Raw genomic sequence first — 14,412 nt, 5'->3', positions numbered from 1 at the left:
CCCATTTCTGTTCTAATTCTAATTACCAATGTAGTAAATAGACTCTGGGCTTGATGGGAAATTCTCAAAAACATGGCCGTCTCCATAATACACACAAGAAACATTCTCAAATTAACTCCACTTCTATCCTATCAGATTACCATTGAAACCATTTGTAGTAAAGTTCTTAAGCATAGAAGACATGAATAATACCCGAGACTCCAAAGAGTAAGTGCATCAAATTCATGTACTCCTGTCACTCTTCTTCCGGTGGTTGTTTGGTTGGTTGGCCACTGATAATTATTGCTAGAAATTCTTTTAATAATCTCATAGGCTTTATTGTAGAAATTTGAAAGAAGTGCCCCATTTGCAGAGGCATCTACCACCATTCTTGTGTGTGGATTAAGACCAGTATAGAAAGTCTCCATTTGAATGCAATAAGGAATACCATGGTGAGGACACCTTTGCAATAACTCTTTGAACTTCTCCCATGCCTCGTGTAACATTCTTCATCGAATTGTTGGAATGTGGTGATCTCATTCCGAAGTTTGGCATCCTTACTAGGAAGGAAATACTTCATCAAGAATCGTTTGGCCAATTCTTGCCATGTACTTATGGAACTGGCTGGTAGAGAGTTCAACCACGCCCGTGTTTCATCTCTCAAGAAGTATAGGAATAATTTCAATCTCAAGGCATCTTCTGTAACTCTGATAAATTTGAACGAGTCACTTACTTCCATGAAAAAGTGAAGATGAATATGTGGATCTTCAGTAGGTATCCCACTAAATTGATCCACAATTTGCAACATTGGGAACATTACTAGATTTAGTTTGAATTGTGGTGCCTCAATTTCGGGCCCACGATACTCGGATTGAGCTCACTGGAGAGAGGAACAACATATTGTCGAAAGATAAAGTTTCTGTCATCGACAACAATGATCGAATTGTGAGCATTATAAGCAAATGCTCCTCCTTGAACATGTTGTAGAGGATCCATTGTCACCTGAATAATAACCAAAAGTATTAAAGTAAAAACAAAAAAAATTGAACCGTATTACAATATAATTAATTTCACAACTATTTGAATAAAATAACAGTCCCTAGCAACGGCACCAAAAACTTGTCTCGAAATTATTCAGTTGATGTAATAAAGTAGTAAGTAAGAGTTATCGTCCATAGGGGCTATTTAAGAAAATCATGTTGGACAAAATCCGGTTTGAAAAACGGTTTTCTTGTACAGCGAAAAATTAAAATTTTGAAAATTGAACTGACTTGTGATATTTATAATAATAAATCTACCAGTGTTTTCGGATAAGTGGATCATTGATGTTTTCTACCTTTCAACCAAACAATTTCCCCATTATTCTTTGACCATGAACTGCTTCGAGTGTGGGCTTTAACCAATTGAATCAAAATACAAAATTAGAAAAAGTTTTTTTTTATTTTTGGGGTGAAAACGAAAATTCTCTCTTTTTTATAGAAATCAGGAAAATTGTTATTTTAGAAAAATATATTTAATAGTTGAGAATAAATTCTCTCTATGTTTTGGCAGACTAACAATCTCTCTGAGTTATGTAAATAGCTCTATCGATGCTATATATTTATAGGGAGAGAAGCTAGAACCCTTGTTGAATTGTAGAGATTTATTCCAAATAGAAAAAACAATTTCCTATTCCAACTAAGAAAGGAGGAAGGGCTAATAGGGTGTGCTTCCCCTTATATATATATTATGATGGGGATTCGGGCCTCTCATTGTATTGGGCCCAATTATATGCGCTTTCTGGACTTTTAACCCAGCACTTTATTATTTAATCCAACCCAATACATATTTTTATATTTTCCAAAATAAACATTAATTTTACAATTAAATGATTTTCTCATCCCAATTTTACCTCTATTAAAATAATGATGATTTTAGCCTTGGTAAAATTTCCAAGAAAATATATTCAATATTTCACAACTCATTTTGTTCACTATGACTGAATGGTTTATCTTCATTTTCATGCTTTAAAACTACTAAAAAACATAAACTCATTCTCTTGATTATTTCTTTGTTTCATTTCCATTTCCATTTTGAGAAAACCATATTCATTCCTAAATGATTCCATTTCTCCATTTTGGAGAAAATCATAATAATTTATAAATGTTTTTTATTTCTCTATTTCTATTTATTCATTTCATTTTCAATTCAAACACACAATTCATTTCTTGTTTTAATGAGCTAGCAGAGAGACAGATTGGACATATGCAATTAGGGCTCAAATGATTTATAATTAAGTTTCAAATTTTTGCCGATTAATTATAAACTCATTTAGGCACGAAGTCATTCCACTATAGTATCATGATTGAGCTCTCCCTAATTACATACCATTAGGAAAGCAACTATTCAGTACTCGTCCAATGGCCTTGTCCTAAGTGTGTTACCCTCATAGTATATCATTGACCTCTTTTGGATAATATTCATTTCATAACACCTCTAATCCATTTTCATCACCAGAATAGGGTTATGGAGTATTACTATACAAAATAGAACATTCAACTTCAAAACATAAACAATTATGCAATTTAAATATTATCTTTTAATAACTTAATTTAAATATAACAAAATACGCTTATGGGCCTTAAATTAAGCCTACGGGGCCCAAAAAATAGCTTGGGAACATTTTAGGATCAATTTGAAACAAAAAATAAAATTTTGGAAAAACTCGGAAATAGGGGTCACACGACCGTGTGACATAGCCTTGACCATGTGGACATTTGAAGTCTAGACACATTGTCGTGTCCCAGCCTATGTGTCCGCTCATGTGGGTATTCAAAATAGGGTGACATGGCCGTGTGCTAAATTGTGTGTGCATTCGATGTTGGGTCACATGGCTGTGTTGTAGGTCATGTGCCAGACCATGTTACATATGGACTTGTGACACATGGCCGGGTCACAGACCGTGTGAAACTTGCACCTAAAATAATACTAACACACAACCGTGTGAGGTGGTCGTGTGTGGCACACATCCGTGTAACAATCCGTATCTGAAGTCATGTGCAACATAAGTTGCCCCTAAATCAAGCCATTTCAAACCCAATTATCTCACACCAGCAAGCACCATTTCCACAAATACATTTTAAACAAATTTAAAACATACCAATTCCATCAACCTATAAACTAGCCAATGTACCAACAAAAGGTACCACAATCACAAATCAAACATAATTCCATTCAACATTACAAGTTCATTCAATAAAATTAGATCAAACATACCAACAACCATTTCAAAAACATACCATTCAACATGACTCACTTAATATAAGGTAGAACATACACAAGTGCAACTTCACCTATTTACATTATCATTTACAACACAACACCACCTAAGCACTTGATCATAATAAGATTATCACAAACTCAAAACATCAAAAGAATCAAGATTACATTTAAGCCCTATACATTCCATTTATAATCATAAGCCAAAATAACCAAAAATTACCAAAATGATTGACGGATAATGTGATACAGCTCCGACAAGATTCCAACTGATCAAACTTTCTGATAATATACAAGATAGAAAAAAAAACTACGTAAGCAACTAGTTATTAGTAAGCTCGTATAAGAGAAACTTAACTTACCATAATAAAATGATAAACCATTCAGCAAAGCTCATTAAATCATATGGATATTTTACTTTCCTATCCACAACAAATCACATAGTAAATAAACTTAAACATATATCACCTATAAAACATGGCACATATCATGAAATGAATTTCCATACAATACCATTCATCACATGTTTAATTAGTTCCCTTTTCAATCAGTTGCACATACAAAATTTTCCATTTCATAAACTCATTAACATAAACCAGCTTATTGTATTGCTGGGGTTTGTGCAAGTGTACACAGCCGTTATCAAGTAATAAGTATCGAGTTATCGTCTCCACAGGGATTGCATTTGTGTTAAGTCACTTAATTTGTAAAACTATATTAACAAGTTGAAAAATAAAAACAAAATATAGTTGAGAAGTGGTATAAATTAGATGCAATGATCCCTAATGTAAATTATCCTAATATGCAGACTATATGAATGAAATAGATTTTAGCAAAATTTAACACAATTTGCAACAATTATAACATAAATAAACTAGGAAAATTACTTTAATTAAAATTAATTTATTATTATCATGCTTAATAACATTCGAAAAAACATTCCATAGAAACTCGATCTTTCATGAGTTTGGAAACCAAATTAGGTCCTTTCGGAATCCTTTACTTAGTAAATACGCATTTTACTGATCCTTATTTACTAAGGGTTTCTTAGCATTTGTGTGAGGTAACAGGGACGTATTAGGTTTGAAACAGTTTAATCACACATATATAAAAACTATGCAGATAACAGAGCCTAGTTAGGGTTGTTATGCAACCTACAATTTAATCGGGTTAGGATCTAAATTGAGCATGCACATTTCAATTATGTGTCCATTAGCCGTCGTCTAGTTAGGATCGCTCAGCTAATTTAGGTGCATTTCAATCACGTATGAACAAAATACATACTTGATTTTAATTGAAAACATGATCGATTGAGGCACAAACATTATAAGCATGAATCACATAAATATTATTTAATCAAAATAATCATCCTAGCTTAAATAAAATTTAAGCTGTCGTTGTTGTGACCAAGAACATAGAAATCATAGCAAACATCTTTAAACTAAATTAAAGAAAAGAAAGATTAAACCCAATTCAGAGTGGCTGTCACCCAAGACTCTGACTGACGAGGCTCTTTCGCTTCTTTGCGTTGCTTCTTTGTTGATGGTTTTCCAAGGTGGCCGACCAAGGGATCTTTAAGAGTCTAATTTGTTAAAATCCTTATGCAAGGATGATGATAGGCATGAGAGCTAAGAGAGTTGAGAGAGAGGATGAGAGATGAGAGGGGTGAGGGATGATGGATAAAGTGAGAAATGAGCTATTATTTATAGGTGAGGCAAAAGAGCTAGTTTGCTAAAATTAGGAGTGTCCATCCTTTGAAACCTCCTCCAAAAGTGGCCGGCCATGAATTGAGGAAATGTGGCTGATTTTTCCTTGATTTTTGGTCAATTTGAATGCCACAACAACTTAGGACTAATACTCGGTCTCCAGCAAATCTTCAGGTAAATCTCTGATTTCTTTAACTCTTCAAGGGTCTTATGTAATTAAACCAAAAATTGGTTTATAATCAGCCATGTACAACCGAAAATTGGGTTGACTTGGTCCCCACTTTGGATGGTTTTGCAATTAAAAGAAAACTCTCAGCCTGTCAAAAATAGTAAATAGTTTAGAGGATCAAATGAATTAATTTAACCACTTTAATTAATCAATTTACTTAATTAATTAAACCCAATTTTAGTAATGAAATATTTAAAATGAATTATTAAGATATAACATTATATTTTATTATTTAATTTAATCATGCATGACCCACTTCATAATTAATATAAAATAAGCCATTTTATGAATGAAAACTATATAATAAAACATAAAATCACATTTTAATAATTTCTATGTCCTAATTTAATATTTTCACATATTTCATTAATTTATTAAACAATTACTTGGTTTTAACAACAATTTTAAGCAAAAAGGTGATGAATTATATAAGAAAAATCCTATATATTTTTCCGTTTACACTTATATACATGCCTTTCCATTAAACCTTAATTACCTGTTGAACCATATAAAATAACATTGGATACTCGGGAAATGCTCACACAAAGCGTGCCTTTGCATGTAACTGTAACCATATCCATAATGCTCATACAAGCTGTGAAATGGGTCTGCTCACACGAGCTGTAGGTCGGGATGTTAACTACACAATGCTGCTCAAACTAGCTGTGGAGAGTTCGCAACAAATGCCCAAAATCATATAATCCCTAATGACATGTTATTTGTATCCTAAGTATGCACAAGGTTCAAATGAGACTATTAAACCATCCAATATCCAAAACATTGTATTATTATCAATTTAAATTATACCTAGCATAACATTAATTAACATACAATCAAATCAAAAATTCATAAGTTTAATTGTCATACGAACTTACCTCAATTACAACAGTGGTTATAACAAAGTCAAAACTAATTCTAGACTTTCGCTTTCCCTCGATTCATGTCCGATTGTTGGATATCTTGATCTAAATAATAATTTCATTCAATTAAATAATTCAAATAACTTAATATCATTAATTCTAGCTTATAACCCATTTAACATAAATTTATGAAATTACCCCTAACATTTTAACTTTTGTACAATTTAGTCCCTAAATCCAAAACTTGCAAATTAATCATTTTTAACTAAAAACCATACTAACCGATTTTTAATAGGTTTACAACCAATCCATATTTTCCACTATTTCACATTATTATCATTGAGTTTTACTATTTTCTCAAATAAGTCCTTAAACACAAATTCATCAAAAATCACTTAACAAAATACTTGTATCTAGCTTCCAACTTTAATGATTCGTCAACAAAATTCAAAACACATCAAACTAATTCATGGCAAGTCCCTATATTTTTAACAAATTTACAAATTAACCCTCGAGCTAGCTAAATTAAGCTAATACAAGCTCAAAAACATAAAAATCACTAAAAATGGGAATGAAACATATGCCATGCACAACGATTTATCTTGGCCGAAAGTTTCCCCCTTTAAAAATGGTGATATTCGGCTAGAAAAAAAGAACATGAAAGAAAACATTTGTTTTTCTTTTGTTTAATATGACTTAACATACTTTTACTTTATTATTTTATTAAATTATAACATATTAATTAATTAAAATGGGTCCAATCGTGCATACTCTTTCCTATTATGGTATTATTGCCACATAAACCCTTATGACTCTCTTTTGTTAACTATTTAACACCTTTGGCTAATAATCTTCAGCCTTTGCATCTTTTACAATATAGTTCTTTCTAATTAATTACTTTTTTAAACATTAAAATTTCTTTAACTAAATTTTAATACGACTCTAATAATTATTCATAAACATTAAATAAATATTTAAACGTTGACTCACTTTTCAGAATCGTTGTCCCGAAACCACTTTCTGGCACCACTAAGAATGGGCTGTTACACGTTCTCCCAATATGTTCCTATTTTATCTCATGGTAACCATTATATCTTCCTTCATGGAAATTCAATTACTATTAAACAGTAATCAAGTCATTCATCACAAAGACGAACAACTCGTGGCCACGATTACTTTTCATCAACCATGTAATGCCAATGAAAGGATACCATTTACCCATGTCTCGAGCTATGAATTCTACTATTGTGAATGATGCTACATACTGCAGAAGTCGTACAACCAATACACCAGCTTTCGATTCATTATCCATTTGAACTCAGTCACACCTATATCTCTATTTTTTGGAAGTCATTTGCTTCAATGCCCAAGGCAAAGCATCTCCCTAATTGGACTTGATAGAAGACATATCAGTCTTTTAATCGATTTTCTCATTTCTGATTAGACTAAAGACATGCTTAGGTCCGTCTACTAATATAATTTGTCTTTTTGCATTAAGATCCGACCACGTAATACCACTTAGTATTAGTTTAAACATTAGAGAACCAATGAGAAAAATTTGTTTTCCTTTTTATTTGTGTGCAAAAATCATATGAGGAAAATTATACAAAGCATATTCATGTGATCAATGAATTTTTTTATTAACTAATTTGTTCGAAAAAATTACAAGTGTACATTGACGAAAATACTACACTTAGGGCATCAGATCTAACAAATCAAGAATCGCAAAATTAATACTTAGAAAATTGGATAGTGATGGGATAACTTAAAGTGTGATAAATTTCTAATTAAACTAAAAGAAACCTAAGTATGAACAAAATACAAAAGAAATAAGTATGCAAGTTTTTAAGGGTTACACAATAACATGCATGTGTAAGAATAATTTTCCTTCCTAACTCAGACTTATTTAAAAAATATTAAGAGATGTTACAGAGATTCTATGACAAATTGATAATTTACTAACCTTATCTAATTAAGTTATAACATTAGAATTATTTAATTACCAAGTCAATCTAGCATATTTCTATGTTTAATAAACTTCCAATTTCATAAGCAACATCATACAAAGGTTATGTAAGGTATAACACTGTTAGAATTATTACTAATTTAATCACTTAATGATCAAACATACACCATACAAGTACTGTGCTGATTAATTAAAATCTTGATCGGATTAATTAATTAATTCAATTGTTTCCTTTCATTCATAATGCATGAGAAACATTTTCATAATTTTACTTGCATGAGTAAATAGATCAAATGAATAGAACATTTTTAACAGAGTTAAATAATTTAAGCTACACAATTTAAATCATTCTAACACCAACAAAATTAAGCAATCATGATTATATTAAAAACAAAAAAAAACTTAGTTGTAATCATGTTTCTTGAATTGAACAAAAATAAAAGATTGAAGGGGAAGAAAAATGTTAAGCCGTTTTTGGTGGATCTCTGTGGCATAGCTCACTTTGCTCCTTCTTCGTTCTTCTCTTCTTGCTGTGACTACCAAGCTTATAAGCTCTCAATACTTCCAAAAATGGTTGCTCTCAAAACCTTGGAAACACTCTCTCAAGCGGGAAGTGAAAAAAGAGAGAAACGGGAGAAAATATGGTAAGTGAGGGATGGGTGAAATGGGTGAATGGATAGGGGTATTTATACTTGAAGAGGCTAGCTATTCTTAAGAAGTGAGAGCCTTGGGATTCCCTCTGCTATGGTTGGCCCCTTGTGTTAAGGAAGGAGGGAGGATTGCTTTGCTAAATGTAACTAGTTTCATTCTTAATTCATGGGAGAAAGCACCTTGAAATAGGGAGGGGTGTTGAAAGGACACATGGAAAACTTTTGTGTCTTATTTTTTATATTTTACAAGGTCTTGGGTGACTAAATTAAACACCACTATGGAGGATTGGACCCCCCATGGCCGAATTGGCTATTTCATACCTTAGTGGACGGTTTGGGCATCATACTTGGTAGCAGGCTTGTCCACTTTAGTAGCTTATTTGAGAGCTAGATCAAAATGAAATTGAAAGTCCAATAAATGAATTGAGGATGTCTCATGCTAATTAGATACTATCCCACATCTGCATGGCCTCTGCTATAAGAATGCTACAACATCGAGCATCAAATAGATGAGCTTTAAGACTAACTTTTCTTCTATTGCACCAAACCAAGTCAAATTGGAAAAAAATATGTAAAACTAGCATGTAAATAAGTAATATTAAATTTTTAAATTCAATTATGTGCTCCAATACAATTTTTTAATAAAACTACAAAATTTGCTATGAAAATACTCAAATTTTGCATAAATTACTGTAACACGTAGGTTTGTGCAAGTGTACACAGTCGTTATCAAGTAATAAGTAAGTATAAGAGTTATCGTCTCCACAGGGACTATGTCTGTTAATCAAATAATTGAAAAATTATGAATTTACAAGTTGGTAAAGAAAACACAATAATTTGGGATGATAGATGTTAAGATTAAATTAGTTAACTAAATGCAAATTAACCTAAATACAAATGAGATGAAATATGGAAGGTGATGGTTTAGTAACGATTTTCAAAAGTTAACAAAAATAACATGGATAAGCTAGAATCATTATAACATTTGACTCAATTCATTTTTCATCATGTTTGATAATGTTCAAAAAATATTCCATGGCAACTCGATCGTTCATTAACTGGGAATCTCATATAAGTTTAACTGAATCTTATACTTAGAAAAATATGCACAAACCAAAGTCATAATTTAACTAAGGATTCTGTAGAATTTATGTAAAGTAATAGGGATGGATTAGGTTTGAAACAATTTAATAACATAAACCTAAAGTTATGCAAGGTAATAAGTTCTCTTAGTCTATTACGAACCTTAAATTTATTCTGATTAGGATATAAATTAAGCATGCACCTTCCAATTATCATGTCCATTAGTTATCATTTGATTAGGATTAGCTAACTAATTCTAATGCATTCAAACATATTTAATGTATGAAATACATAATGATTTTAATTGAAAGCATGAACAACTGTGGCACAAACAATATAAACATGAAATAAATGAATTTTATCCGGTCATTGCAATTATTCTAGCCAAAATAAAATTCAGTCATCATTCTTAATGGAAAAACATCAAAACATGTTGTGGTGGCTTCCTCAAATTCTCGTGATTGCTCTTTCGTAAGCTACTCCTCAAGGTGGTCAGCCAAGAGAGTTTTTTCTCAAGAAAAATGCTAGCTAAAGGGAACAGGATAAATTGAGGGCTTATGCGTGGAAGAGATGGAAGAAAGATAAGAGGAATGTTAGCTGAGGGATAAGGGATGAAAAGTGAGGGTTATAGTAGAGGGATGACATAGGAGTTTGCTAAAAATAGCTTAAAGAACCTTTAGTTCTCTCCTTTGCTTGGCCGTCCTTAAAGTGTGGAGAAGGAGGTTGATGGTTGCTTGATTTATGCTTGATTGCATGCATGAATCATGCAATTAGTTGGACGGTTTATTGGGTATTAGTTGGAAGCTGATTTTTGATTCTTTCACAAGTGCAAGAACCTCCAAATTAATTTTCCCAAAGCTGATTTTGGCTGCTCTTCATAGCTTTGCCGAATTTGGGTCATTATCCTCCTTGTTAAACAGTTTTGACAACCCAATTAAGAGCAGACTTCAGTCTTTTTAATAACCATCCTCCAAATTGGGTTGAATTAAATTGTGTCCATGTGATATTAATTACCTCTCATACTTATTAATTCAATGGTTCATCTGCAACAATTTGAGCACAAAAATTAGCATGTAGCATAAGATAGTTAAATTATGCAAAATTAATACATAAATTAATAAAATTGTATACTTTAATAAAATTATTCCCATTGTCTCAATATGAACAAAAATCACTCAATTAAATATCTAAATACTCGGGGTTAACATAATTTCTAAGTAAAAAGATGATATAAACAACTATAAAAAATCTATATAATTTAGAGTTTAGAATTACTAGTTAGAAAGTGTTGTAAATGTCTATATAATTTAAGTTATCAACAAAAAGATTGGAATTCTAAACTGATATGGCCAACGACTCATTGGCATGACTCCATGAAGCTTCATTAGACTTGGAACCCTTGACTTCTTGCAGTAACTCTAACTTGAGGGTTGTTATTTGTTTTGTAATGGAAGTTACCTTTCTACGGGTCCCTTGATACAGATGGTTGGCAGATTTACCTACTGTCAAATATAGTAGTTAATTCGGTCAATTTCACACTTAAAGAGCTTGTTGTCTATGCAATTTAGAAATTTATATTGTGTTTTTAGTACTTAGGCCCTATGATTAAATATTAGTAAAATAAGTTTTTTAACACATTTTATAAGTGTTGTGACCCACATGAATATTCATAGATGCATGTCGGTAAGCATGAAATGGTCATAGTATGGCGTACATCACGTAGCCATGAAATATGATGAGATGTGTATACTTTGGATGAAAACTGTGGGAAAAACCTCTGTGGGACAAATGAAGTTAGGAAGGGAAATGGGAAGTGACCTTGTTAGTATGAGGCGGGGTAAATGAAGTCATGGGCGAAGCTCTGGGCCTTGTAAAGTGAACACTACAGTGTTCGAGATCAATGTTAGGTGGTGTAAAGGAGATAGTGAGAGGGGGATCTGGGAAATGAAACCATGGAAAGGTATTTACCGCGACGGTGGTATCAACTAGTCCTTCGAGACGACATTATGACGATGGTATATGACGTAAAACCACAGATGAAAGATGCCATGGTAGCATGGTACAAGGTATACGATGTAAGACCATAGATGAAATATGTTATGTTATCCAAGTATAATGGTTAAGACCATGGATGAAAGACTCATGGCATCGTATGATAGTACACCAAGATGGCGGATCGGTGTAATACCATGGATAAAAGACTCCATGGCATCCATAGAGATAGTCTGCTAGGACTTAAACACAGAACATAGATAGTCCATTGGGATAGTAAACACAAAATAGAGATAGTCTGCTGGGATAGTAAACACAGAACAGAGATAGCTCGCTGGGATAGTAAACACAGAAAGAGTTTGTCAAGACAACAAACATGAGGAAAAGTCTGCCAGGACAAGAGAAATGAGTTAAGAAGGGTGTAAGACCATATCTCAACTACGACAACCCGTAGATTCTGCTAGGAAACAGACGTCAAAAGTCTGTCAGGACTTCAAGCGAGGGGTATACTACTAGTGCGGCAAGTATGAGAAACCACTTAGGTGGAAGAAGATTTAAAAGAAAACGTAAGTAGTGGCAAGCGAATCTTGAGGAGTCTACCAAAAATGATGAAAGTGGTAAGGATAGATGTGAAAGCCAACAAGGCAAGGGTGAAGACCTAACGAGAATTAGAGGAAGATAGGTCGTGCAAGAGCTGACCTATTCATGGAAATGTTTAAAAGGGAAATTATTCGAGGATCATAAGAAAGGATCCGCAATCAAGAGCCATCAAGAAGTGCTGCTTTATACAAGAGGTAAATCCCATGGGAGGATGGAGAAGTGCCCTCCCGAGAGAAAGATTATACTCAAGAGAAAAAATGACTATCAAGGCTATTCCTCATAGACGAAGGTCTATTACAGATGCACCCCTAAGGTGGCAACTCCGTAAGGAGGACTCAAGTAAAAGGGATAGCAGGCTCAAACACTCGCATAGGCAGTGGCCTGTTGGATGGGTAAATAATATTGTACTTCCCAACTAGGATGCATGAGTTCCCAGGTAAGGTATCGTAAGTAGGGTGAATTATTGGAGGAAATCCAATAGCTCAGACACCGGAGGGTAAGGGAAGTGAGAGTAGGTTTACCAGAGTGGTGAGGTTTAATACTAGTCAGCCAGTCTGAAGGGATGTCAATAGGTATTTCGGGACCTTAGCACGAATAAGGAGTCTGCCAAGGACTAGTTTGATTTGTAAGGTTCAATATGGGAGGTGTAATCAAATGAACTTAGGGACGAGAAGGACTAAATGTGTGGGTACATGGTGGGAACAGGCGTACTACCAATAGAGATATAAGTGTACAATGTCTAGTATATGAAATGTATGAAGAAAGTAATGTGTGAGAGTTTGCCGATAAGGTAGGGTATAAGAGACTCCATCAAGAGGTTGTGAATTCAACTAAAACATGAAGCTCAGCGACATGTCAGACCTTAGAGAGGTTGAAAGATGATCTGGAGTCCGCCAATCCAAATGAAGAATGAAAGGTTAGGCAAGAGCAAGGGTTAATTATATTTCATATGGTTTCTTACACCCTCCATATGGGACGAGATTTATTTTAAGTATGGTATAATGAAGGAACTCACTAAGTTCTCTCTAACTTACAAAGTTAACTGATGTTTGTAGGACTTGCGAGGATGATTAAGGACTTCGAGGAGGGACTAAGCTAGATAGAGTGGGAATCGAGGATCATTGTTGGATCAAAGTCATGTACATAGGAATAGGGTACCACCAGAGGCTTTACCTCAAGAATTGTTATGTCATATCTAGAAAGCACCTTTAGAACCTAGGTAATGAGATAGTTAGCCTCTGGTAAGAGTTGTAAGAGTTCCATTGTAAATAAATAGTTTGATTAGAAACAGAATCTTGAGGGCTGAGCTTTTTGTTAAGCTTAAGACTTTTGTTGTAAGAACTATTCTTAGTTTTAATGTAATCTGTTCTGTAATAGTTAGTCCATAATTTTTAGGTTAAATTAATCCGGTCTATTTGTGACATTCTATACTCCGCTTCGATGGATGAGTCAAGCTGGGGTGTTACAGTAAAAGCCTCAAGAGGGTTAAGAGTTGGACGATTTTTTGTTTCAGTAGTAGGATGATGGTTTTGGTTTGAAGGGAGATCAATGTTAAAGAGGTCACTATCAATCGTTGGGGTAAAGAAATTAACAGGGCTGTTAGAGTGGGAGGGCTTTGGGGGGGCTAAGAGTAACACCATTCTGAAAAGTAACCATCGTAAGGTCCACACTTATCGCACCAATTGTTGATACAAAGCATAACAAGGAGGAGAATAATGAGGGGGTAAGATGAGTAAGAGGTAGTTTTGTGGAGGCCAATTCACTTGTGGGAAGGAGCAAATAGACAAGTAGATAGGGAGAGAGGAAGATTGCTCAAATTAACTTTAGGGTGTTGGAAAATCAATCCTTTCTTCATCACTGGGAAGGTATTTATGAAGAGGTTGTCTTATCCACTAGCGTGGCATGGCAGGATAAATACTCAGTCCCACCAAAAGCGTAAAGGATATTCACGAACGTGTGAAAGATATACAAAATGGTGCTCATTTTGTTATGTGTTCAATAAATACAAGGTTGTTACGGTCAGGTGTGCCCCTTATCGCTTTGAGAGCTTGTAAACACTCCGTGTCCACACTTGGGGAGTGTTTACACC

General features: G+C 33.7%; 1 non-coding gene across 1 annotated transcript; it reads left to right on the top strand.

Moving 5' to 3' along the window:
* The first annotated feature begins 423 nt into the window (after positions 1–423).
* LOC121215651 (small nucleolar RNA R71) lies at positions 424–529 on the top strand. Its single transcript, XR_005911627.1, has one exon. It is a non-coding gene; the product is annotated as a small nucleolar RNA R71 (small nucleolar RNA).
* The last annotated feature ends 13,883 nt before the right edge of the window (positions 530–14,412 follow it).

Source organism: Gossypium hirsutum, chromosome D03 (genome assembly GCF_007990345.1).
Source record: "Gossypium hirsutum isolate 1008001.06 chromosome D03, Gossypium_hirsutum_v2.1, whole genome shotgun sequence".
NCBI lineage: Eukaryota > Viridiplantae > Streptophyta > Magnoliopsida > Malvales > Malvaceae > Gossypium > Gossypium hirsutum.
Note: the sequence above shows the minus strand (reverse complement) of the source record. Positions and strands in the feature narration are given on the sequence as shown.